Raw genomic sequence first — 27,822 nt, 5'->3', positions numbered from 1 at the left:
ATTTAAAATAAAAACAAACAAATTGCAGAAACTAAGTAAATTGATACGAATTTGGGTGAATTGATGGCTGATAAACTAGCTAGAGGATCCTTCTCCACACATGACACACTTGCATACAAATTGATTTCCAGTTGCTTTTCCAATAATCCATGATTCTCCACACATGACACACTTGCATACAAATTGATTTCTAGTTGCTTTTCCAATAAACCATGAACCTCAACGCCCCAAATTAACCGTGAACAGCACAAATGAACCCTCAAATTTTCCTTAAGTCATTGAATTGGATGGAATACGCATCGGCAACCAAATTATTCTTCAATAGTTCCCTACATGAACAACATAATAGAGATACAATCAAAGATCATTAAGCTTTGTGAAAATCATAAGCATTGACAAGGCATTTGTAACTATGAACAACATGATGCTCCTGCTAGGAATTTACTTAACACGATTGTGACTAGCAACCTCCACTACTAATGAATATAAGTTCATAACGATTATGGGAAACTCCCTTATATTCTAGCATCAAATTCATGCATGCAAACTAAGCGGGCCCTCTTAATCAACACACAAGAATAAGTTCTTAATCAAACAGTTAAGTAAATTGCATTCACGATTTATGAAATCACAACTGGAAGTAATCAATTCATATTGCAAATATAATCATGGTTTCAAAGTCTCCTCTAGCTAAAACAAGTTTAGCTCTTCATGCTCGCAAAACAAAGATAATTAAACATAAACATTGAAAACAAAAGATTGAATACACGTAGAAACGCTCCAACAATCCAAGCTTGAATGGCAAGCACGTCCCAGGGTCCTCCTTCTTCTTCTTTGCTACGGCACAAGGTGGTTGTGGTGTATTATGGATAGGTGGTGCGAAATCTGGTGTGGGATGGATAAATGGTATGGTGAATTGTTGAATGGGTGAATGATGAATGATGGGGAGAGCCCTTTTGTGCGGCAGATTGTTATATTTAAAGGAAGAAAGGGCAAGGCATTAATTAATTAATTTGGGAAAGATTTAAGACTCCAAATCCTCCAAGAAAAGGGTAACAAATCAGAATCCCAAGAGGAAAAGGGTAAGAAGGGTGCGGCAATGAATTGGGAAAGGGAAAGGGACTTCCTTACATAGCAAGGAAGGAAGGAGAAGAAGGGGAAGGAAAGGTGGTGCAGCATCCCCTTAGGAATGGGATTAGGACTTCTAGAAACATATATTTAGGTGTCCCAATATAATTAGGAATCCCTTTGGTAGCTGGAAATTAAGTAGGAATAGATTAGGATTGACTAAGTCAACATAAGGAAGTTTGACTCATGTTTCATTCTTTGTAGCTGATTCCTTTTCTTCCAAGTCTTGAATTAATTTCTTCAACTCTTTAGCATATTCCTAGCCCTTCTTGAACTTCAATTTCGTCCATCCACCTTGCTCCAAGCATGTGCTATCCATTCCAAGCCCAAAACTGCTCCAAAATGCTCCAAATTACACTTTCTTCCCACTTTAGCCCTTTGGACCTACAAACACACGAAAATATCTTAAAATACTAAAATAACTAGGAACTAACAACATAAATGCAAGAAAACAAGCTAATTAAGTCGCATAAATATGCTCCTATCAAATTCCCCCACACTTAGCTTTTGCTAGTCCTCGAGCAAAACAAAACAAACAAAACACAGTCTAGACCTTCCAACATTTGCCCCAAGGATTTCCAATGAACATGGCATATTAAAAATCACTGCTCCCACAAATTTTAGCTCTCTTTACACTTAAGCAAACACTTAACCGAGTCACCACTTACTAGCTTGCATTTAATCAATTAAAACAACATTTTGAAAGTAGTAACATGCCCTTAGAGAATTCCCTCAATTCCTCACTAGATATACTCTCTATTTTCACACAGATTTTCTGACTACACTCCATATACTAAGTATATGTGAGAAGATTGATGTAAACATGTAGACTAGCACTCACATATGGTATAACAAAGAAAACATTTTCTAGAGTTATTAATATGATATGTATATGATCTCATGAATGGAATGTCACTACTTAAAAGCGAGAACCAGGGATTCCATATGCTCATACCAATTTCAAACTCCACACAAGATAGAAGTCTATAGGTTGTAACAGGGCTAAGGTATTGGCTAGTAAATAAAGGTAAGGATAAACAAAGGTTCTTAAAGCAATAGGAAGCAAAGTGATGATATAAACACTTAGAATTCACTTTTGAATGTAGAAATCAACTTTCAAAACCCATGGGAGATTCACACAAAACTTAGGGCCAGATTTACACCTTTCGACCCTTTCTTCAACAACCAACACTTGTGAGTTCATTCTCACTTATTTCTCAACTCTTTTTCTTCCTTTTCACAACGTTTTCTTTTCTTTTGTTTTCTTTTTCTGTGCCCTTTTACCTTCCCCCACACATGTTTTTCTGCATAATGTAAATCGAAAGGAATTCCCTCTAAGTTATGCTCCACTATTCTTTAAGAACAAGGGTATGGATAGTCCTATTCTAGGCTAGGTAAGGATAATGTGGCTAACAAAGAAAATAGGCTAAATAAGGCTCAAAAGGGTTAAACCTACAATACAAATGCAAAGGGACAAGGCTTTTTGGCTCTGGTTTAACTAAACAACTTCATCTTATTGTATGTTATGCACTCAATTTCATGTTTTGAATGAAATGGGTATGAGTTCTAGTATTTGGAACTATAATGATGAAAATGCATTCTAAGTAGCAACCAAGCAAAGAAATAATGAGATCATGCAACGACTTTAGAAAACAAGAAATCAAGATTAATAACTCTCCAAACAAAGTTTAGGCTCAAGTCTCTTAAGATTGTAGCGTTAGTTTGGGTTCCTTCCTTGAAGCATGTTACAAAAACTGATTTTTTTCCTTTGTGATTACATGTGACTTTGTAAATGACAACTACAACTAAGTATAAACCAAAGAGCAAATCAAACTTCCATCCATGTTTGTAACTTTCTTTAACAGTCATGCAATTAAAAACCAAATCCTCTTCATTGTGTTGGAAGGTACCCTAAGACACGAACAAACACACAAAAAGGACTCTAAAAACAACTCTTTTTGGGTTTTTCAAAACTTTTTCGAATTTTTTTTTTTTTTCAAATTTTCGTATTTTTTGTTTTAAGATACATTAAAACACTTCAAAACACACTAAAAACACTTAAAACAGTGAGAAACAACATTAGAAGTGATAGGTGATAAATTCTTACAAAAATCATGCAAAAACAGCTCGTTTACCCCCCCCCCCCCCACACTTAAACCAAACATTGTTCTCAACGTTTCAAACAAAGACTCACACACAAATAATCAAAACAACTCAACTAACAAATATGACAATTATGGCAAAGTAAAAGAAATAAAGAGTAGGGTTTAAGAATGCAAATCTGGTTGTGGATTGTTGGAGATTCCTAGGCCTTTTTTATTTGAATGCATGGGTTGCCTCCTATGAAGCACTTGCTTTAATGTCTTCCAGCTGGACGATACCTCTCTTTAAGCTTCATTGGAGCCCATGGCATGGAAGGGTACATCCTCTACCACATGCTCCTCAAAATACTCATAATAAGGCTCCATGAATGGAAGGGGATAGTGATCCTCCCTGATTGTGGTGTTGAGCTTCCTAAAGTCAATGTAAACTTTCTCATCACCTTGGATTCGATTGGGTACCTGCACCAAAGAAGGTAACAACCTATTAGTTGAAATGGGAATTGAAATTGGAATAGATGGCTCACCAATATATTGTGATGAAGGCTCAAAAGTAGTAGCACTATCAACAAAATCACTAGGAGTGCTCTCGGCTAGATTGGGTGTTTTGAAGGCAGTGGCTTGTTCCTTGTGCTCCATTCCAATTCCCTCTTTGATGGTGGTTCTAGATGCATCCTTCTTGATAGGCGTTGATCGTTCTTTCCCTATATCTTTATTCACATCAATGGCAAAACAAGGGTGAACATCATTAGGATTCTTAATAGATTCAGAAACATTGAATTTAATTATATCACCACCAAACTCCATTGTTAATGCTCCTTTGGCCACATCAATCTTGGTTTGGGCTGTTTTCATGAATGGTCTTCCAAGTAGGAGTGGCAATGGTGGAGAATGAGCTGAATCTTCCATTTTAAGCACATAAAAATCAGCCGGAAAGATTAAATGATCAATCTGCACCAAAACATCTTCCAAAACTCCTTTTGGATATGCATAATGCATGACATTAATGGATGCACCTAGGTCAAGCATAGCATGTTCAAACCTTGTATTACCAATTACACAAGGGATTATGAAACTACCTGGATCTTTGCATTTAGGTGGCAGCTTCCTTTGTAACATTGTAGAGACATTTTCACTCACATGCACCATTTCCTCATTTGAAATCTTTTCCTTGTTGTGCAAAGTTCTGTCAAGAATTCGGCATACTTTGGAACTTGTTTGATTGCATCAAGGAGAGGGATATTGACTTGCACATTTCTAAATGTCTCAAGAATGTCCTTGTCACTCTCTCTTTTCTTTGATGGCAAAAATATGCGAGGGAAAGGCACATTTGATGGAATAACATTAGAAACAATTGAATTTGGACCTAACTTACCTTTGTTGGATTGCTTAGGGGCATTGAGTGGCTGTGGCAAGGGTTGCTCCACCCTTACCGTGGCTATGCCTTTGTCTTCCTCCTCTTGCAGCAGCTTTTCATCCTCCTTTTGGCTTGATTTGGGTGGTTATGGGGTGGTTCCAACTTCCTTGCCACTTCTTAACGTGATAGCATTGGTGGTTTTAAATCTTCCTCTTGGATTCACAATGGTTGAACTAGGCAGTTTTCCTTGCTCTCTAAATTAGCCCATGAATTCTGCCTTTTGCCCCATTTGCTTCTTTAATTCATCCACCTACTTAGCTTGATTTTGCACTCCATGCGTCAAAGAGGTGAGTAATTGAATAACTTTATCATTGTCCACCTGAATTTTGTTGAGATTGTTGTGGGGGAGGCTGTGGTGGCTGCATAGGTCTTGAATAAAACTCCTCAGATGGCTGCCAATATCCTTCTTGTTGAACTTGTTGAGGTTCCCTGCACATAAAATTTGAATCATCTCTCCAATTTGAATTGTAAGTGTTGGAAAACAGGTTGTTCCTTGATTGATTATGGCCTTGATAACCCTAGGCACCTCCATTCTCAGTTAATTGAGGACGTTAATGAGTTTGATATCCTTGCCTATAGGACACACCAAATGTAGGGACATTTTGCATTGTGGTCCTTTTGATATACTGCGACAACTGAGAAGTAAGATTCGCAATTTGAGCTTGAACACTAGCAATTGACATGTCTTGCTTTTCTAGTACCGAAAATCAACAAAATAAAACAAAACAAAATTCAGAAACTAAAATTAAAATACATGAACAGAAACAAAGGGGGATTAGCAAAGTTGCTAATCCCCGGCAACGGCGCCAAAAATTTGATGTGATAAAAGATAACACTCAAATTAAACCCTCTTATTGACAATTGTAGTAAAGATGTAAGTAGGGATCGTTCTAGGCCGAGGATTAGGAGGGATTGCTAATCTACTTAAAACAGACTCAAAAACACAAAACTAGGCTTAAAAACACTTAAATAGGCTCAAAGAACTCAAAACAAACTAAAAAGACTCAAAACAGCACAAAACAATCAAATAGACTCAAACTAGACATTGAAGGGGGATTTGGATGAATTCTAACTTAACTTTGACTCAAAACACTTAAAAACACAAATTAGGACATATTCTAACTAATTTGACGCAACAAAGTAAATGGGATTGGGTTTTTGACGAATTTAAAACAAAAACAAACAAATTGCAGAAACTAAGTAAATTGATATGAATTTGGGTGAATTGATGGCTGATAAGCTAGCTAGAGGGTCCTTCTCCACACATGACACACTTGCATACAAATTGATTTCTAGTTACTTTTCCAACAAACCATGAACCTTAACGCCCCAGATTAACCGTGAACAGCACTAATTAACCCTCAGATTTTCCTTAAGTCATTGAATTGGATGGAATACGCATCGGCAACTATATTATTCTTCAATAGTTCCCTACATGAACAACATAATAGAGATATAATCAAAGATCATTAAGCTTTGTGAAAATAATAAGCATTGACAAGGCATTCATAACTATGAACAACATGATACTCCTACCAGGAATTTACTTAAAACGATTGTGACTAGCAACCTCCACTACTTATGAATATAAGTTCGTAACGATTATGCGAAACTCCCTTATATTCTAGCATCAAATTCATGCATGCAAACTAAGCGGGCCCTCTTAATCAACACACAAGAATAAGTTCTTAATCAAACAGTTAAGTAAATTGCATTCACGATTTATGAAATCACAACTGGAAGTAATCAATTCATATTGCAAATATAATCATGGTTTCAAAGTCTCCTCTAGCTAAAACAAGTTTAGCTCCTCATGTTTGCAAAACAAAGATAATTAAACTTAAACATTGAAAACAAAAGATTGAATACACCTGAAAACGCTCCAACAATCCAAGCTTGAATGGCAAGCACGTCCCAGGGTCCTCATTCTTCTTCTTTGCTGCGGCACAAGGTGGTTGTGATGTATTATGGATAGGTGGTGCGAAATCTGGTGTGGGATGGATGAATGGTATGGTGAATGGTTGAATGGGTGAATGATGAATGGTGGGCAAGAGCCCTTTTGTGCGGCAGATTGTTATATTTAAAGGAAGAAAGGGCAAGGCATTAATTAATTAATTTGGGAAAGATTTAAACTCCAAATCCTCCAAGAAAAGGGTAACAAATCAGAATCCCAAGAGGAAAAGGGTAAGAAGGGTGCGGTAAGGAATTGGGAAAAGGAAAGGGACTTCTTTGCACGGCAAGGAGGGAAGAAGAAGAAGGGGAAGGAAAGGTGGTGCGGCATCCCCTTAGGAGTAGGATTAGGACTTCTGGAAACATATATTTAGGTGTCCCAATATAATTAGGAATACCTTTGGTAGCTGGAAATTAAGTAGGAAAAGATTAGGAATGACTAAGTCAAAATAAGGAAGTTTGACTCATGTTTCCTTCTTTGTAGCTGATTCCTTTTCTTCCAAGTCTTGAATTAATTTCTTCAACTCTTTAGCATATTCCTAGCCCTTCTTGAACTTCAATTTTGTCCATCCACCTTGCTCCAAGCATGTGCTATCCATTCCAGCCCAAAATTGCTCCAAAACTGCTCCAAATTGCACTTTCTTGCCACTTTAGCCATTTGGACCTACAAACACACAAAAATAGCTTAAAATACTAAAATAACTAGGAACTAACAACATAAATGCAAGAAAACATGCTAACTAAGTCGCATAAATATTCTCCTATCACCAACCACCCAAAACCTTCCCGAAGTACGGAGCAACCACGTTGTACAACCACCATTCGAGATGTTGGGTGTCTCCCGAATTGAAATAGATGCATTATCTATTAACCTCAGGTGCCTATCGGTAATTTAATTGAATTCGTTGCCTGACGATAATATCGATGAATCAAGCAATGAAGCGATATTGAAGAAGATAAGGAAGCAGAAGAGTATACCGACAGTGATAAAAGGTTCACAAAATAAAGTATTCTATTAATTTTATTCAAGGTCACAAATAATTGAACCTTTCCCCGACAGAATTCAACGACTTCGTCGAGTCAAGTTATCTCACTGGACTGAATCTATTGAATTCGTCGAGTAAACTTTTTAGGGTTTACGGTTTACGGTATAAACTCGTTAGGCAAATAAATTCATCGGCCAATGTCAAAGGATTTTCTCAGACAAATGTTTTGGGCATTTTCATATATCCAATTCTTTTGAGGATTTTCACAGTCGGCGAAATTAATTTCCATGATCCAATCGTGAATGTAGTTGGTATATACTACATGATTAAATACACCAAAAATATTTGTCTGACAAAATCCTTCGATAGTTAGAAACAAAAATTCAAGATTTAACGGTTATTCTATCTCCAATTTTGATGATTTTTTACAACTACACTCCTTGACCCTAGAAGAATACAATAAATTGATACGATCATCAATTTAAAATATTTACAATAATAGTTACCACAAAATGATATATTACACTTAAGAGAGCTATAGAATAAACTCTAAATGTTGGTTGAATATATTGTTTTGACAGGATATGCACTCTGAAAAATTCATTTCCAAGATCCAACTGCCAAATTTGTTTGTTTGAATACAGTACGAGATCATATACGCCAAAAATGACCAAAAAAAAACTTTCAGGGATTAAGGATAAGCCTGGCATTCGTGTCGTTTCGTGTCATACCCGATATCTTAACGGGTTGTGTCGTGTAACACTTGTTAAAATAAACAGGTAATATGACCCGACCCGACTCGAAATTGACCCGTTAATAGTAACAGGTACTATGATCCGACCCAGTACATGTTAAAGAAACTATATTTTAAATTAATAAATAAGTGAGATAGAATCCAAAGGTAACGATTCAATCTCGCATAAGTGAGACTAAATCCTATGGTTATCATTTAAGTAAGGTTTTAAATAGTTTTTTAATCATGTAGAAGTGTGAAAAATAAATAAATAAATATATATATGTAAACGCTCGTAATGACAAACTTTACAACTTTCATGATGGGCTCAACTCTAAAAGTCGCTACTATAATCACATAAACCTTTGATGGTTAAATTTGAATCTAAGGTTTATGAAATATGGTGTCGGATTTCAGAGTCGACCCCTTCACGAAAATTGTAAAAGCTTGAGTGATTGTATATTCTTTTTATACATATTTCACACTTCTATAATAATTATTAAGAGTTTTATTAATTTTGCACTCAAATAAAAAATACTATTCATGAGGTTGGAGGATTTTAAAAATTTTAACAGCAATATAACTATCGTCTAAGCGTAGAGGATGCAATCACGAGCGTTTATATATTCGTTACATTTTTTCACAGTTGTACATTAATGATTATGATTTTTTATTTATTTTGAACTCCCTTAAAAATACCATTCACGAAAGTTTGTATGGTTTTCAAAATTCAAATGACGATCTACCCATCAATTCAATCACGAGCGTTTGCATATGTTTTCACATTTTACTCACTTGTACTCGATAATTATAATTTTTTAAAATGTCTGGAATTTTTAAACTACTTGATATTTTTATGAGTATGACTGAATGAGAGAGAGTAAAAAACTTTGTTACATCATTGACTCTAAAATTGAAACTCTGTCTTTTTGCCTATACTATACTACTATACTAGTTGATTTGAATTTTAGACAACATGTGAGTAAAATTTATCTCAACCCTTATGTTAAAACATAAAATTTTTAACCTAAAAAATTTAGGTTTTAACCTGGAAATAGTTTTTCTCCTCAAACCCTTATGGGTTAAATTTTTAGTCCGAGATTATTAAACAATGAATTTAGGATAAATATTTTCTTAAAGTAACATTTTGAAAAAAAAAGAAAAAATTATGTAGACTATCCTAATTTAATTTTATGAACATTTTAACTAAAAATATTAAGATTCCGATAAATATTGCAAAATCACTAAGCTGACACCATGAAACTCGTGAAACACTATGAAGGAATATGAAACACATAAAATAATTTATTTTTAATTACTTTAGTTGTTAGATATAAGCTTGGACCATCAAATCTTCTTTTTTACCGTTGGTTTTGATCATTTTAGATGTTAGTTGTTGGATTAAATGAATTTATAAATTAATATAAAACTAAAAAAAACAAATTACATATATATGGTGGGCCAGCCCCTACTAACCTTTTTTTTGTTTTTTTTTTTGGTGGGGGGGGGGGGGGGGGGAGCCAAATCCTAGCCTAAATTTGCCTAAGAAATGAGTTTTGGGTTAAAACTCATATTTGTCCCAAGGGTTGGAGCAAGTTTGTAACATCCCACATCGCGCAGGGGAGTGGATCCTGTAAGCCTTATATGTATATTCCCATCTCTACCTAGCACGAGGCCTTTTGGGAGCTCACTAGCTTCGGGTTCCGTAGGAACTACGAAGTTAAGCGAGTTCGCACGAGAGCAATCCCAGGATGGGTGACCCATTGGGAAGTTCTCGTGTGAGTTCCCAAAAACAAAACCGTGAAGGTGCATGTGGTAGGGGCCCAAAGAGGACAATATCGTGCTACAGTGGAGTCGAGCCCCGGATGTGATGGGGACCCGGGCCGGGATGTGACAATTTGGTATTAGAGCCTAACCCTGGCTGTGGTGTGCCGACGAGGACATCGGGCCCCTAAGGGGGGTGGATCGTAACATCCCACATCGCCCAAGGGAGTGGATCCTATAAGCCTTATATGTATATTCTCATCTTTACCTAGCACGAGGCTTTTTAAGAGCTCACTGGCTTCGGGTTCTGTAGGAACTCCGAAGTTAAGCGAGTTCGTGCGAGAGCAATCCCAGGATGGGTGACCCACTGGGAAGTTCTCGTGTGAGTTCCCAGAAACAAAACCGTGAAGGTGTGGTAGGGGCCCAAAGCGGACAATATCGTGCTACGGTGGAGTCGAGCATGGGATGTGATGGGGGCCCAGGGCGGGATGTGACGAAGTTAGGGTAAGTTTGGAATCTAAAATTTGAGTTTTATTCCAAGGGTTGAAGTAGTTTTAATAAAAATAATAAATAAAACTTTTCTTTCTTTTTTTTAACTTATATAGAATAATAATACAATAATACATATTTAATATACAATATATAAACTATGGCTATAGTGTTTTATAGTAAATTTTTTAATAGTTTAAAATCATTTTAATGTGTCAAAATGGGTTACCCTTGTGCAATGACACGATTAGTTATTGTGTTGACCCGAAATCTTTCTTTTCGTGTCATTTTCGTGTCGTATTAATGGGTTGTGTAAGAAATTGCCAAGTCTAGGTGAAAGTTGGACAATTACGAACTTAGCATCACGATTTAACGGCCATACCACTTTTGATTATGATGATTTTTTGCAAATATCCTAATTGAGGGTTAAAACCCACACTAAATAGACATGATCATCAAATTCGATAATTGTTTAAGCTTTGAATGTTTTCTTTGAAAATTCGGGGAAATCTGAAATTTGGACTTTGATCGACGAATTAAGTACATTTCGTAGGACAATGGAACCTCAATCCGTTAGGTAAATATTCTATTTTCGTTGGGCAAGACTAAAAGTTTTCCCCGAATTTTTTCCCCAAGAGTCAAATTTCCTTCCAATTTTTGGGTTTTCCCAATGAATTCCTATGTATTTCGTCGGGCAAATATTTTTTTCCAACATTTTTTCTGTCAAAATTTACAGTCGGCGAATTTTTATAGAAGCTTTACCCAACGCATCTTTTCGTCAGGTAAACCCTAACTAATACAGGTGTCACGGGCCTGATGTTTGTATCAAGCCAAGACCTCTTGTTCTTGCAACAACTTTTATAATCTAACCATTCCCACCCCACCACCCCCAAAAAAAACAAATGCCACTACAATCTCGCCTCCCGCCTTAGCTCTCACAATTTCCATCTCTGTAACTCTCAAACTCTCACAAATGTATGATGTTTATTCCCAATTATTTTGAATTTTTCTTTATACTGTGATTTTTTGAATTATAATGTGAATGTGTAATTAAAGAGAATTTGTGAGTTAGAAAATGGGGGAGATTATGTTGGGATGGGTTTGAAAGAGGGGGGAAGGGTTTGGGACGTGGGGGGACGGTTTGAGGGTTCACGGGACGGGTTCAGGAGGGTGATGGGTTAGGGGTGGTACGGGAAGACGAGGGGAGTGGGGAATGGATGGGTTTGGGCGGGGGTGAAAGGGACTATTACAAACTTTTAAAAAATACTCATAACAATTTTTATATACATTATAAATTAATTGGAAATATTAGAAGATTCTAGGAAATATAATAAATTTTTGATATATTATAAATTTTTACAAAATATTAGAAATTTTTGGGAAATTTTGGAACTTTTAGAAATTGTTTTTTAATTTTTTTTTCATAGATGCCAAGGGCAATATCCATACAAGGGATGGAGGAAGAATGAGGGTTGACTACAACCCAAGAACATATGAGTGCATACCCCCAAGTTCAGGCAATATTTAACTATTTTAGACAATTACTTGTTACTTAACATATTTTTGTAGCTAACACTCGTTTTTTCTCTATTTCAAAGAGACTTCGACTTTGACCTGGAAGTGCCAGGCATGTCGAAATACATAACCCCGACAGTGGAATGATCAGTTTAAGGAGTCGAAGTACGAGCTATGCAGTCACTACTGGACTTTTGAAAGTCACGATGAAGCCCTAATCCATCCACCAAATGAGTGGTAATGGCTCTGCAGTTGTCTTCGGAATTTATAAATTCTGAAAATGGACGTCTTCTATGATGAAGCAGTTTCCCATTAAGAATAAATTTGTATTTCAATTTTAATACAATTGTACGAGTATTTTGGTTTTACTAATGAAAATATTATAATACTAATAGAATAAAAATTAATTGTTTGAATTTAACACAATATTTTACTTTTTATTTTCTTAATATTAATTCATGTATGCTTGACGAATAGAGGAATCTGATATTTCATCCTTTAAGAGTATGATTACTGGAATTGATACCAGGCAGAATCTCTTTCAATAATGTAAGATTCCACATCGCCCAGGGGAGTTATTCTTATATGTATATTCTCATCCTTATCTAGCACGAGACATTTTGGAAGCTTACTCGCTTCGGGTTCCATGGGAACTCCGAAGTTAAGCGAGTAGCGCACGAGAGCACTCCCATGATGGGTGACTCACTGGGAAGTTCTCGCGTGAGTTCCTAGAAACAAAACCGTGAGGGCGTGGTCGGAGCTCAAAACGGACAATATCGTGCTATGGTGAAGTCGAGCCCGGGATGTGGTGGGGGTCCGGGCCGGGATGTAACAAATAATATATGATAATGGATTCTGTAGGTATATTCCTACCCTGAACCACTGAAGACGGACTCTAATGCATAACAACGATTAAACTAACAATTATTAAGAGCATTTTTCAGAAAAAAAAAAAAAAAAAAAAAAATTATTAAGAGCATGCTCTTGTTTAAGAGATGGATACTAAACTATACATCCAATCAACAATGTATATAGTGGACCAACAGTAATATATACATTAATAATCAGAATATCACACAAAGGTATTTGTGCCCGGAAAACTCCTAACTGGGTAAAAACCGGGGGAACTCTAGAGAGCTTCATTCACTAGCAGAATATCAAGTTCATACTAGAATCATTCACTCATAAGCTTAATTCCTAACCTATGCTAAAGGAGCAGCTTATACCTCTTGTGCAACTTGAGATTCTTCTAGGGGTCCATGCAGGGTCTTCGCAGCAGTGGCAGCTCACGCTCAAGCTCCTTGACCTGTGGCACCCAGTGGCGGACCCACCTGGCATTCGTGTCGTGTTTTCCATGTTCGTATTGTTTTCGTGTCATACTCGATATCTTAACAGGTCGTGTCGCGTAACATCCGTTAAAATAAACGGGTAAAATGACCCGACCCAATAAAATTAATAGGTAATATGACCCGACCCGTTACCCATTAAGGAAAATATATTTTAAACCAATAAATAATCAAATGAAAAACATAATACTAAATAAGTATACACATACCGCATTTGTTATCTTATTGAGGTTATATAACTAAAACACTGGGTGCATGATAATAGTACGTAAACATGAAAGAACTCTAACCTGATGTATTGCCTGCAGCAGCCATGGAAACAACTCGCACCGAGAGAAAACAATACCAAGCCTTCTATGAATTCCTAACTTTAACACAATGCTCTATGGGAAGTTGTTGCCGTGTGTTTTTAGGGTGCATAGGGACCGGTATATAAATAGGCCAAAAACTTTAAGTTCCATCCACAAAGGAAACATAAAATCTACTTTCTTGGCCTCCAAGTAATATATCATAGTCATAATCGTATAAGGATTTCATCAATCCTATTTCCTATATAAGACTCATAATATATAAGATTGATATCTTTTGGGTAATCAAATCACCACATATATTATTCTCTAATGATACACTCCTATTACATGTAGTAGACCATATCAAGGTTGATTTATGTCTACAAGTCCAACAATATTATCACATTCAAAACATAAAATCGCAATTGTCTTTCAAGTATTACATACTTACATACCCAAAATAAGAACATAATGAAATATATATATATATATATATATATATATTAAAACATTACAAACTATCAAATGTTCAAAAGATTTGCAAAATTAAGGGAGTTATGTTTCAAGGTTTGGAACCTTACACATTTTCTTACAATCAAACTCTTCAATTTGCATCAATCACCATGGGAAACGGTAGTGGAACTTTGGCTTGATATATTGTCTTCAAAAGTTATATTGATGATATTTTCAGTGAGACTTTCTACATTAGCACTCTCTTCTCATTTATCTTATGGCTATTGTTTAAGTAAAGTCTTTAATAGTTTTTTAATTAATGTAGAAGTATGAAAAATATAGAAAAAAATATATATAAACGCTCGTAATGACAAGCTTTACAACTTTCGTGAAGGGCTTAACTTTGAAATGTGCCACTATAATCATATAAATCATAGATCACAATTTAACCATCAATTGTTGTTTACATTTATGCTTCATTTTTCTCACCAAATTTTGTTTTTTCAGATTTTGTTTTTTGAAAACATGATCTATTAGAGGATACAGGAAGATGCACGGTTTGGATTGTTGATATTATGTTTAGAGTTTTACCGTTAGTGAAAATATTGCCTGGTGTTTATAAAGTCTCTACAAACTACATAACATCGACTCATATTTCAATTAACCATAAATATACGAACGTGATATCAAAGATCCGAGCCGTTCATCTTCCTACATCCCCCAAAAGATCATGTTTTCAAAAATGAAATTTTTAAAAATGAAATTCAATATAAAGAATAAAACCAAAATGATAATCGACGGTTCAATACAAATTTAAGGTCTATGGATTATAGTGTCGGATTTCAAAGTTGAGCCCTTTACGAAAGTTGTAAAGTTTGTCACTACGAGTGATTGTGTGTGTGTGTGTGTATATATATATATTTACATTTCTTACACTTCTACAATAATTATTATTAATTTTATTACTTTTACACTCAAATAAAAAACACTATTCATGATGGTTTGGAGTGTTTTAAAAGTCTAAATGATAATGTAAGTGTAACCATTGTCTACTCGTGGAGGAATGATGATTTTATATATTCTTTCACATTTTTCATACTTGTAGGGATGTCTTATTGCCTATACTAATACTATACTAGTTGATTTTAATTTTGGACAACAACATGTTAAGTAAAATTTATCCTATTAATGATAATAAATGTGACATCCCACATCGCCTAGGGGAGTGATCCTTAAATGTATATTCCCATCTTTACCTAGCACGAGGCCTTTTGGGAGCTCACTCACTTCGGGTTCCATGGGAACTCCGAAGTTAAGCGAGTTTGGGCTGGAGCAATCCCATGATGGGTGACCCACTGGGAAGTTCCTCGTGAGTTCCCAAAAACAAAACCGTGAGAGAATGATAAGCCCAAAGCGAACAATATCGTGCTACGGTGGTGGAGCGAGCCCGGGAAGTGATCCGCCCCGGGGCAGGTTGTGACAATAAAACTCTGTTGACCCTAAAAATTACAAAACCTACGTGGCGCGCAGGCCGAGTAACTAATAAGCTAACTACGTCCTTCGGTCGAATGCGGGGCGTGCCAACTCGTCGGCCGAGCTTGGCCGAGGAGTAAAATTTGTTGATGTAGCTTTGAGCGCGTTGCTGACTTCTTTAACTTGCGATTGCGACCGAGGAAGGAACACTCTCGGTCTCTGGGTTCTACAGCCTGAAGACAAGGCTGCTAATTCTGCGGAGTTCACAAATCGTTCGAGCCCGATTCGGTCACTGTGATTATATTCGTGAGAGTATAAGCACGTCGAATCGAGACCAAGGTGTATGGGCACAGGTACTCGAACGTGATATATGTCTTGACGGTAAACGTAGTTCGGCCGTCGGAATGCCGAACCCTGAAACTCACCTGTGAGTATCCAATCATAAAACCACTCGGCGACCAGTACGCCGAGCAATGTAATTCGTAACACCTAACTATGCCGAGAAAGCTTAGCAAGGTGACCTCTGCCAACAAAGGTTCGAAAACCTTTCTCGACCGAGACTTGGATAGATAATCGGTCGACCTCGACGCAGTGCTGTTTATCCAAACTGAAGATGCTTCTCGGTCGGCTGATTCTGCGGCAGCAGTGCTGTTTATCCAAACTGAAGGTGCTCGCCGGGCGCTTCCACAGTGCTGTTTATCCAAACTGAAGGTGTGTCGGCAGAAAAAGAAAAGGAAAAAATCTCAAGATGTTGAGAGGTTTTGCGCAGGGCAATTGTATGCTGATTTTAAGGTCCTTTCTGTTTGCATGATTTCTTGTATTTATAGTAGGATTTGGCCGACCCTGTTAGCTGGCCCGGGCCTTATTATTCGGCCCATAGTTTTTATCATCTCCTTGGGCCGAGCATATCCTGCTGCTCGGCCCAGCAATAATATTTTGGGCCCAAACATTGCCCCCTCGCTTCTGAGGTCGCCGACCATTAACTCTTGGTCGGGCCTCGACCTTGCAGAAGCGAAAACGTTTATTGTTTTTGGAACTTTACTTAATGACCGTTATTCCTGCGTATTTATGAGGCATGATTGCACTTTCCTCGTTCCCCCCAAAGCGTGGCCACGTGTCGATTCTACGCCGTTCCCAAAACTTTCAATCGTGGGCCTCGAAACCGTGCACTAACTGGAACGTCTTATCCTCATTAATGCCTTAAAACTGGCGTCGCACGCAATCGTGCATCCTGGATTTTCGACTCCTCGATCCCCTCTTCGCAGGTTCCCAAAATATTCGAAATGATTGGGAACTTTTCCCGGTTAAATTTTCCCCCAATTTCGAATTCCAGTCGTTTGATATTCATTCTGAAAAACCTATAAATGCCCACATTTCTGCCATTCACAACTTACGCTTTCAGAAACTCCAAAATCCCAATTTGTTCACACTTGTTTTAAGCCAAAACCTTTCTAGTGCTTCCTTCTGCGATTTCTTCCCCAGTTTTCCTTTCTGCAATTTCTTCTTCTTCCAATGGCCTCCTTTATCTCAAAACTCTCCGACGAAATCAACAAGTGCAAAGACTTCATCGATCGGAGCGCAATCAAAACCCTCCGCTTCGAGAATGACATGGCCACGACTCATCAGATTCTGGGCCCCCTCTTCAGAGATGCAGTGCCGATGTGCATCACCACCCTTCTCAAGGAGCAGTGCCTAGCACCCCTGCTTCAAGGGTTCGACTGGTCCAAATGGTGCTTGGCTCGGCCTCAAGGAGCTTGGCCCTCGACCACCACAGCCTGGGCCGCCTGGGTGGATCGAATGAGATCATTCTTTGGCGAGGAGTGGAAAGCCCTCAGCATCTATGATGCCATCCTGCTCTCGACCATGGAAATTACCATGGACAAAGAGCTGCTTATGGCGGCCTTGACCCTATGGTGTTCGGCCACCAACACCATGGTCCTTCCATTCGGACCCCTCGGCCCTACGATCCTCGACATCTCGGCCATTCTTGGGACTCCACCATCCGGCCTCCCAATCGATGCCGCTCTCTCTGGATGTCCCTCCCTCCTTGACCTGAAGGCGTTTTTCGACGAGCGGGCTGTCGAAACGCTCAGCCGAGGCGGTCGGGAGCCTTCAAGAGAAGAAGTTCAGAAGCTTCATAAGAACTTCTTCAACTACAATACTCTGATTCTCCATTTTGCCGGCCGAGGCGAGGAGAGTCTCAGGAAGGGAGAACATGAAGCCTTCCTCTTCTATTGGTACAACAAATTTATTTGTTGTACCAGGTTGAACAAGTGCTTGGTCGAGAATATGCCGGTGGCCCAGGCCCTGGCTAGTGGTCACTCTCTGGCGCTTAGCCCGGCTATTCTTGCCAACCTTTTTCGTTGCTTGGCCGAGACGACCATCAACAAGATTGACCCGCACCAGAATGGGCCCCTCTGGGTTTTCCAACTCTGGCTGCAGGTCTATTTTTCCACTCTTCGGCCTGAGGTCCCCGCCTTCCAACGCTCAGCCGCCCTCGGCCCCCAACTTGCCTCTCGACCGGCTCCTCCTCACCGGGCTGACGAGGTCCTCAAGCACTTTTTCGGTCTCGAAGTTCTTTCGGACGAGGAGTTCTTGGTGTGCCGGCGCCAGGAGTACCCCGCGTCAATCGGGCTCCCGACGGCAACCTGGGCCTCGGCATAGGACGCGGGCCTTCGTCAGTCCTGGGGGTCAATCGTACTGGCTCGCGACCTTCCCCTTGGTTGCGACGCTCGCCGAGCCGGTTGGGAGGTCTACCAGCCCCACTTTGTCGCCCGACAGCTCGGCTACCTCCAAGGTTGCCCTGTACCCCTGATCGTCTCTCGTTCCCTCCTGAGCCGAGGACGTCTTTCTGGTTCTTCCGAGAGGGAGTGCTGGACGATGGAGCAGGAGTTTCAGGATCGGTGCAAGAAGTTCCGTCTTCGGCCAACCGTTCCGGAATCCTTGGGCATCGACACGTTTGGGGACTGGTGGGACGAGTACGCTGGCGACTTATTCGGTGCCTCGGCCGAAGACGTGGTGAGCAAAGTGTTTGGTGACCGGCCCAGACCAGTGCCCTCGACTCAACCTAAGGAGTCGGTCCAAGGTATATTGTTGACTAATTGCTTTGCCAGTTCAGAAAAACTCATTTGTCCTTGTTTACTAATTGCTTTGCTATTTCAGGGGGTCACGGGTCGAAAACTGTCGAGGTGGTCACCGCGGTGGCAAGGACGAAGAAGCTGGTGCCCAAGAAGGGGACCCTTGTCACCGAGCGGTCGGTCCCCGCCAAGCGCCCCTACCAAGAGACCGAGCCGGCGGAGAAGGCCCCTCGCCCTTCTAAACGCGTCAAGAAATTGGCGAAGAAGGGCGACCGGGAAATTCATGTCATCCCCAGTGACACTACTGGGACGCCTGCTCCTGCCGGCTCTCCAACTGTGCCGGCTACCCCGGCATCTCCAACCCCGAATCCTCCAACCGTCTCCCCGGCTGATCCAATCGTCGTACCCGCTCCAGCTTCGGAGCCGGTCGTGGTACCTGAAGTGGGGAAGTCAGCTCCGCCTGTCGAAGCACCCTTGTCTCCAACGGTCGTTTTGGAGGTATAATTCTGCTTCCACTTGCTTCTTTTAGGTTTCTGGTCGTAATGCTAACTGTTTTCTCTTTTTGTTCAGGATGTCGAGAGCGAGAGTGACGAAGTCCCGCTGCAACGCCGCAGTCGACCAGTCAACTCTCCTCCCGTCCATCCTCCTCCTGTAGTCGAGGTGACCGCTCGACCACATCCTACTGCGGCGGATCGTGGCAAGAGACCCATGGTCGATCCTGAGGCCACGGCCGAGTCACCGATCCACCCGCAGGACGAAGATCCTCCCATTCCTCCACAGGAAGTCTCTTCGGCCTTTGTAAGTATTGTTTCTTTTGTGTTTTTGAGTTTTTGTGACATGTTTTTTTAAAAGATATTAAATGTCAGGTGCCTGAACATTCATTTCACCGGCAATTTTACGCGCCGAGGGGCGTTGTCTATATTTCCTGGCCGCCGTCGTGGCCATCAAATGTAGATAACCTCCATCGGCCGCGTGAATTGCGTAGCGGTCTAAGGCACTGGGCTCGGCCATTAAGCTCCCTGGGTTCGAGCAATGACCCAGAGGGCATGGCCGAAGTCTCCTCTCAGCAGGTCTAAAACAATCCCCTTTTTTCGTTATGCACTATATCACGTCTTACTTTCCCTCACATTTTCCTTTTATGTGTACAGCCATCGTGGGAAGTGGAACTTGACGCTCTGCTTCAAAGCACGACCGGTGAGGTCGGCTCCTCTGCAGCTCCGGCCGACTCGGCAGGAGCAACGCCCGCCGAAGTCTTCGTGAAGCTGCACGAAGTCCTATCTCTGACTGCTTCCCAAGCTCTCCGGTGCAAGGGCCTTGACTCTGTTGGAGAGTGTCTTAATGACCTCGCCAGCGGTGGTTACTTGAGCCCGGAGGGTATCTCTTTCCTAACCGACCTCCTGGAGCGGACTCGGCAACACTTTCTTATCTTTGAGCGTGCCCTACAGGCCGAGGACGATTTGAAGGTGGCCAAGGTCGCGCATGAGGCTGGCCGAGTAGAGATGGAGGCTTTCAAGGCAAAGAAAGCAAAGCTGACCGAGTTTGATCTCCAGATTTCTGACCTCCAACGTCAGATTTCTGACCTTCAACGCCAAAGGTCGGCTGCTGCTTCCGAGCTTGAGAAGGATTTTGAGGCTAACAAGGCTCGGCTGACGGCCTTCGCTGCCGGCACACGGCGTATCCAGCAACTGCAGTGCAACAAAAAGACGCGGCAGACTGAGATAATTTTGAGCGAGGCGAAGTGGCTGGAGCTGAAAGCTGCCCTTGAGACTTTCCTCCCTTCGACCCCTTAGGAATTTAATCATTGTATTTGTTCTTTTGTAATGAATCTTTTGTTATCAATACAATGGTTATTTTGCTATCAGTACAATGGTCTTACTCTTGCATTTCCCATGTAATTGGGTAGTACTTCTTTAAAAACTTTCCATTAATCGGCAATTTATGAACTGAACCCGTCCGATCTCTTAGATGATATGCCCCCTTGCCGAGTACTTTGTGAACGATGAATGGCCCTTCCCAATTCGGCGACCACTTACCAAACCTGGGATCTTTAATCCCAACGGGCAACACAATTTGCCAAACCAATTCTCCTTCGCCGAACGTTTTTTGTCTTACACGCTGATTATACGCTCGCTCGGCAATTTTCTTTTGTGCTATTAACAAATTAACTGCGTCGATTCGACTTTCTTCTAAGTCTTCTAACTCTTGTCGCATCGCTTGACTATATTCAATACTGTACAAATCACTCTGCTCGATTACTCGCAACGAACTTATACTCAATTCGACCGGTAACACGGCGTCGTGTCCATAAGTTAACGCGTAAGGAGTGGTTCCAGTGGCCGACCGAGGTGAAGTTCGGTATGCCCATAATGCTTCACTTAACTTCAAATGCCACAAACCAGGTTTCTCTTTTACCATTTTTTCAAGGATGCCGATCAACACTTTGTTGCTTGCCTCGGCCTGTCCGTTTGCCTGTGGGTAGTAAGGCGTAGATTGCTCGAATCGGATATTCAAACTTGCCGCGTATTCCCTAAACCTATCGGCCGTAAATATAGTGCCATTATCAGTTATGATTGTTTCTGGCACGCCGAATCTGGTCACAATATTTTCCTCTACGAAGTTGCATACCTCTTTAGCCGTTAATTCGGCGTATGACCTAGCCTCGACCCATTTAGTGAAATAGTCAGTTGCTACAATTATCCATGCGTGTTTCGCTGCCCCCGATGATGGCGTAATTTTGCCAATTACATCCATTGCCCAACCCCTGAATGGCCACGGTTTAGTAACCGAGTGTAGCAATTCGGCCGGGGCTCTCTTAACGGGTCCATGAATCTGGCATGATACGCATCTCCGCGCAAATTTGATGCAATCCTTTAATATATTGGGCCAAAAATAACCATGTCGTCGGAGCAACCAACGCATCTTTCGTCCAGATTGGTGCGCTCCGCAAATTCCTTCATGTACCTCGGCCATTACTTGGGCAGCCTCGTGTGGGCCGAGGCACAATAGTAGTAAACCATCTTCGCCCTTGCGATATAATTCATTTTGATACGACACGTAATTCGTCGCGAGCACCTTCGTTCTTCGGTCGTGTTTCCCATTGGGGTTATTGAGGTACCGTAACATCGTCTTTCTCCAATCATCCGGTTCTACTTCGACGGCGCATACTTCTATGGGATCTCCTCGTTCTAACAGGGATGGGAGCGACATCACCCTTGTACGTATTACGTGCGTGCGTTGGAGAGTTTGCTGATTAATCAAAACGGGGTACGAGCGTTGACCCGTGTTCGCAATTTCCATAATTTGACTTAGTTTGCCCCCCATGAGTTGTGCTCCGGAGGCGATCTGGGCGAGTTCGTCGGCGTCAGTATTGTGGATACGTGAAATGTGTTCAAATGTGATTTGGTCGAACGACTCGGCCAGGTAAGTGGCGACCATGTGATAGGGAGCTAAAGTACAACTCATGCAACGAAACACGCCGTTCAGTTGGTTAATCACAAGTTCGGAATCACCAAGGACGAGAACGCGGGGGGCCCGCAGATCGTGTAAAACATGGAGGCCGATAATGAGGGCTTCATACTCGGCCTGATTATTGGTGCAGCTGAAATCTAACTTGAGAGAAAAACACCATCGGCAGTGGTCAGGCGACTGAATTGCGATGCCGACACCTGCCGAGGTCGAAGTACTGGAACCATCAAAATGCATAGTCCAATGGTTATCGCGTGTGGTGACGAAACCGATGTCGACCTCGCCCCCCTCAAGACCATAAGGGGATGGGTGTTGTGCCAGGAAGTCGGCGAGGGCTTGCCCCTTGATGGCCTTTTGGGGTACATACTGAAGGCTGAACTCGGATAAGGTGAGTGTCCATTTCCCAATTCGGCCTTTGACCATAGGCCGAGTCAGCATGTAACGAATTACGTCGGTTTGGGCGATGACCTGCGTAACTGTGGGGAGCATGTAATGCCGAAGCTTGGATGTGGCGAAAAACAACGCTAAGCAAAGTTTTTCGACAGGGGAATAATTAAGTTCTGGTGAATTCAGGTTGCGGCTACGGTAAAAAATAGCTTGTTCGCGGCCGACGTTGTTATCTTGTGCGAGTAGGCACCCAATGGATTCAACAGCTGCCGAAATGTACAATTTGAGGGGTTTGTTGCGACAAGGTGGAACGAGCACAGGTGGGGTGGAAAGGGCCACCTTGATTTGCGTAAATGCAGCTTGATGCTCTTCGCGCCATTCAAATCGGTCGGTCTCCTTCAGTTTAAGGAGTGTAGAGAATGCTTTCATTTTACCGGCCGAATTGGCGATGAAACGACGGAGGAAATTGATCTGCCCGAGTAACGACTGAAGCTGCTTCTTTGTCGTCGGCGGTGGGGCACTAATGATGGCGCGGGCTTTATTTTCGTCGACCTCGATGCCGCGATGGTGCACCAAAAATCCTAAGAAATTACCGGCCGAAACACCGAAAGCACACTTGGCCGGGTTCATCTTGAGGTTGTTTTTGCGCATGCGAAGGAACGCTTGCCTCAGGTCGTCAAGGTGTGTTTGACGACGTTTGGATTTTACGACCACATCATAGATATAAACTTCGACGATTGTACCGATTAAGTCGTGGAAGATCATATTCATGGCTCGTTGGTATGTGGCGCCGGCATTCTTGAGGCCGAAAGGCATGACTACCCATTCGTAAGTACCAAGTGCCCCCGGGCAACGGAAAGCCGTCTTGTGGACGTCAGCTTCGGCGATGAAAATCTGGTTATAACCCGCATGACCGTCCATAAAAGATAGCAGTTCATGATTAGCTGCGGCATCAATTAATAAATCTGAGATCGGCATCGTATATTCATCCTTGGGAGTAGCCAGATTTAGATTACGGAAATCGATGCAAATGCGAAGGGCACCGTTTTTCTTTAATACGGGGACGATATTGGCCAACCATTCGACATACCGGGTGGTCCTAATAAACCCGGCTTTTAGAAGCCGAACTAATTCTTCCTTAATGCCGAGTTGTACTTCGTTTGAAAATCGGCGAGGAGGCTGTCGAAAAGGCTTACACCCCTCCTTGATGCGTAGCTCATGCTCTACAAGGTTTCTGTCGAGGCCTGGCATTTCATGATAACTCCACGCAAAGCAATCTTTAAATTCGTGGAGTAGTTTATGGAGTTCGACCTTCATGGACGGTGGGAGTAACGCACTAATAAACAATGTTCGAGGATCCTCGGCCGTGCCGACGTTCACTTCCTCTAACGGGTCCTTGACTTGAGGTCGATGGTCTTCGAGTTCGGCCGGCGCAGCCTGAACTTTATCGAAAGATAGAACGGGGCCATTATCTGCTTCGGCCAGAAATTCGATTAAATTGACGCCGGAATGTGGTTGCTTGGTAATGGCGTACCAATGGGCCAGCAGACGTTCCATTGTAGATGAAACCGCGGCCTGACGCCGTTCTTGTGTGGTGTGCTCAATCATCGGCATTGATAACCAAGTTCGCCAAGCCAAGTCTCGCCGAATCCTGTTGGACAGTCTCGGCACCGACCTCAATCACTTTCTGTACTGAAATTCTCGTCGGCCGTCCATCCTCGTTAAGGCCTTGGAGGGTGATGTAGCCGACGTGATCATCATAATAGCGAGCCTGAATCATGTTGGTTTCAAATGGTTGGTTATCGGCTGGGTGAACTACGACCGATTTGCCATCCCAAAAGATGAGGACTTGGTATAATGATGAAGGAATGCAGCTGGTTTGGTGGATCCAGTCGCGGCCAAGTAATGCGTTATAATCCGTCTTGGAATCAATGACAAAGAATGCCGTCATGTGTTGACGACCGGCAATGCTAACTTCCAACGGGAGCACCCCTTTGGTCTGAGAAATGGGAAATCCTTCGATGTGAGCCGTGACGTACAACGGCTTTAGGTGTTGGAGATTAACCGAGGAGGAGCGGGGAAATAGCTCGGCCAAAGCTGCTTTGAGGTTATCTCCACTCTGGTTTTCTCGATCGTCGTCGTTTGCGACGAAGTCTACTTGTGTGGCTTCCTCGGCAACTACGTCCCCGTCCAAGAAGCTTGACTGGTGGGTACTCGGTTGGAATTCAGCTGGTAGAACGTGTACCATACTAATCTCCATATGTTCGAGGACCGAGGGGCCCATAGGGTCATGGTCGTCGTCTTCCGGAGAACTATCCTCTGTAGCAGTCGTCGGAAAATCCTCGATCAAACTTTTGAGTTCCTCGGTAAGAGCCGGTATCCGAGACGTGGGAACCAAATCGAGTGCGGGTGAGCCATTTCCTTCGACGATGTGGACTGCCGAAGATTTTCGTTGGTCCTTTGTTACACGGGCTCGTTCTTCATATGCAATACGGGCGTTCCTTGTGTCTAAATAGGTATCCAATCGTGCTATCCGTTTTTCCTCGTCGGCCGTGAGGCCGAAGAGCGATACAGCCGAGAAGACTTCGAAATGATAGCGTAAATGCTGAAGGTCTTCGAGCGAAAAGGGTAATTCGGCGGCGTCGATATCTGTATAAGGATCGACCTCAAAACCAAGGACCCGAGCCTCCCGTATATGTTGAAACCTAGCTTTAATGGCTGGATCAGAAGTTTTCTGGATAATTTGCTCGGCATCAGGGCAAGTTAGCGCTAAGTCGAGGGCTTCCTGACATGCCTTGGGGAGTCCGTACAAGTCATTTGCGGAGTATTTCTTATGAAATTCTCGCATGTATTCTATGGATGCACCGAGGAACGGAGGGTGTAAGTTGCGCCGTATTTTGATAAACGGCTCGCGCGGTGGTAACGGAGAAAGTTTCCTTTCGGCCTCTTGTGTAAAGTACTCTAGACGAGCTCTCCTTTCCCCAGGCCGGAGAAGGATCTTAATACGTTTCTCAGCCTCCTCAATGGTGGTTTCGAAATCAGCCTCCGCTACTTTCTTCCCTTCGGCTAACTCGGTCATGATAGTCGGGGTTGGCCGTTCGCTACTATCTTCCACGGCCTTTTTTGGTTGCCATTGATTGGCCGGGCTGGCCTGCGCTTCTCGTCGCCGAGCCATGCAATCTATCCGTTGACGACGACGTTTTTGGGATTTGGACAGTGCCGTATACAAACCAGTCGGAGAATTGTAACTGTACCAGCGTTGATCCGATGTCCTTGGTGGTTTGAAAGTTTTGCGATCGGCTGGTAATCCCGAACTGGTGGCATTGCGCGAGTAATAATCCACATTATAGAAAGGTGCGTCGAAATCAAGACGCCGCCTGACCGAGGTCTGGTCTTTCGGCTGTACTTGTGGGCCGAGTCGATCAAACACTTGACGTCGTGGACCTAATCCCTTTGATGATGCTGTAGGGGCCGTGGGTGGTGTTGAAGATTTCTTCCCAGGTTCGACTTGTGTTTTACAATGGTCACATAACACCTTCGATCCACAAGTTCCGTCGGATTTTGACCTTGTCATCGGCTCATCGGCGGGTTGCGCCGATTGTTCCGTTGGTGGTGCATTTGAAAAGATATCAAGCTTTAGTCTTGTTTGACCATTTTGTCGACGGATATGCTGCACCGGGACATATTCGGCCTTCCCTTTGTTTTTGGGAAGGTAAGCATCCACCATACCAATCGTTGTTGAAGGGAAAGGATTAACGTCGACCGCCATCTTTTCCGGAAATTTCAACTTTCCTTTTTCAATCCAGCTTTGAATTGTGTCCCGGAACACAACACAATTATTGGTTGCATGCTTATTAGAATTATGATACTTGCAGTATATCTTTCCTTTTATTTCATCGGCCTTAGGGATAGTATGCCCCGGCCGAAGCTTGATGATTTTTGCTGCCAATAACTGATCGAAAATTGCGTCAGCTTTGGTGATATCAAAAGTGTATACTTTTGATGACTTAGCCGTTTCCTCGGCGGTCAAACGTGTTTTGGCGTCTTTGGCATTTACTTGCGCCAAAGCCTTGCAAACATAGGGTTTGTCTATTATTATCTCGGCCGCGTCCACACTAGCATACTGAGGGTCTTCACTTTCGGCCGATGCATAGCTCACCGTGGGGTTCTTATACAATGTCCCCCGGGATGGTGACTTTGATATCTTTTCTTCTCAGAGCAGATACTCATATTGTTCGACGTGTTGAGCAAGTTCGTACATATCTCGAATATTTGCCCCCAAAAACTTCTTTTTGTACTCCACGTCTAATTCGTTGAGGGCGATCCTGACGAATTCCACTTCGGGTAGCGGCACTCGGCACCAGTTCCTGGCCGATTTAAACCTTGTTAGGTATTCCATTGGAGATTCATCAGATGCTTGAGCCATCCTGGCCAAGGATGATACGGACATCTCCATCCCTGGCCGATAGAATTGTTCATGGAATTTTTCGACCAACTCTTCCCAACTCTGCACGGAGTTAGGTGGAAGATTAATGTACCAGGCGAAAGCTGAGCCTGTCAGTGAAAAGTTAAACAGTTGTAGTTTGTAGAAATCACTATTGACGTCCCCACACTGCGCTGTGAACCGAGCCACATGTTCTAGTGAGGATAATGATGATTCCCCGGCGAAGAGGCTGAAATCGGGGATCTTAAATCCTCGTGGGTATTCAAACCTTTCCACATAATCCGGGTATGGGTGAATGAATTTTGGAAACTTCGGCCCTTTCTTTAGGGCCGAATCAATCATCCTCTGGACTTCGGTCACGTTTATGGAAGTGACTTCTTCTCCCTGGCTTGGTCCCTCGGATCTATTTCCTGGTCCTCTTCTTTCTAAGGGGACTGGTTGCGGCCGAGCGGACCCTCTCTCGGCTGGTATGGGCACATTCGTCGGGAGCTGCCGCGATTGGCTGACCTGGCCATCTTCGAAAGCTTTACTGACTAGTAGTTCAAGCATTCTGGTCTGTGTATCGCTGTTACTACGTATTGCATCTAGCAAATCATTCATCTTCTGACCAATCGACTGCTCGACCTGACGATATTGTTCATCCAGTCGTCTTCGAAGGAATGTCCTAGTTGGTGGATTGGAACCTTCCCCACCATCGTCATCACAATCTTCCACAATTCCTTCCATGAACATTCCAGCTGTTTGATTCGGGACTGCGGGGTTGTAAGGTTGCCCGCCGAGACAGACTTCATTCTCTCGGCGTGTTA

The sequence above is a fragment of a genome, unplaced genomic scaffold, assembly GCF_019419815.1.
Source record: "Pyrus x bretschneideri cultivar Hongxiangsu unplaced genomic scaffold, Pyrus_bretschneideri_v1 Contig117, whole genome shotgun sequence".
NCBI classification, from domain to species: Eukaryota; Viridiplantae; Streptophyta; class Magnoliopsida; order Rosales; family Rosaceae; genus Pyrus; species Pyrus x bretschneideri.
This window is presented reverse-complemented; position numbering follows the sequence as displayed.